The following is a 521-nucleotide window of genomic DNA, read 5'->3' on the forward strand; positions in this document are numbered from 1 at the left end:
TTTTACTACAATATCTATTTGTAAGTCCGTTTTCAGTACATGTATTATAATAACGTTAACATGTTATGAAATTATTTTTAATAGTAATTAATAATTTAATAATGTACCAAAACATACGAGTACAATTTCTGAGATCTTTGATGAAAAAAACAATAAATAACGCGCGCGAAGCGCGCGTCTGTAATGCTAGTACAATAAAATGTACTTGGCATTTTTTTATATTTTTAATATTTTTTAAGTGCATTTCACTAATTTTTACTGTTTTTAAATTATTTCTTACATTGCACTTTTAGAACATATAATTATTATTTACAAGTTTGAAATAATTTTGCCTAATTAATATAATACATATGTACTCAAAGATTTTTTTGATTTAAACATATTCAGACACTTTTTGCACAAGTACATACAGTTGCGTGTAAAATTTAAAATTTAAAATAATGTAACAGTAATATTAAGAAAAAATATACTTAACTTTTTAATAAACTGTATTAATAAAATGATGAAATAAATAAAGTAAT

This window comes from Wasmannia auropunctata, unplaced genomic scaffold, assembly GCF_000956235.1.
Source record: "Wasmannia auropunctata unplaced genomic scaffold, wasmannia.A_1.0 LD336083.1, whole genome shotgun sequence".
NCBI classification, from domain to species: domain Eukaryota; kingdom Metazoa; phylum Arthropoda; class Insecta; order Hymenoptera; family Formicidae; genus Wasmannia; species Wasmannia auropunctata.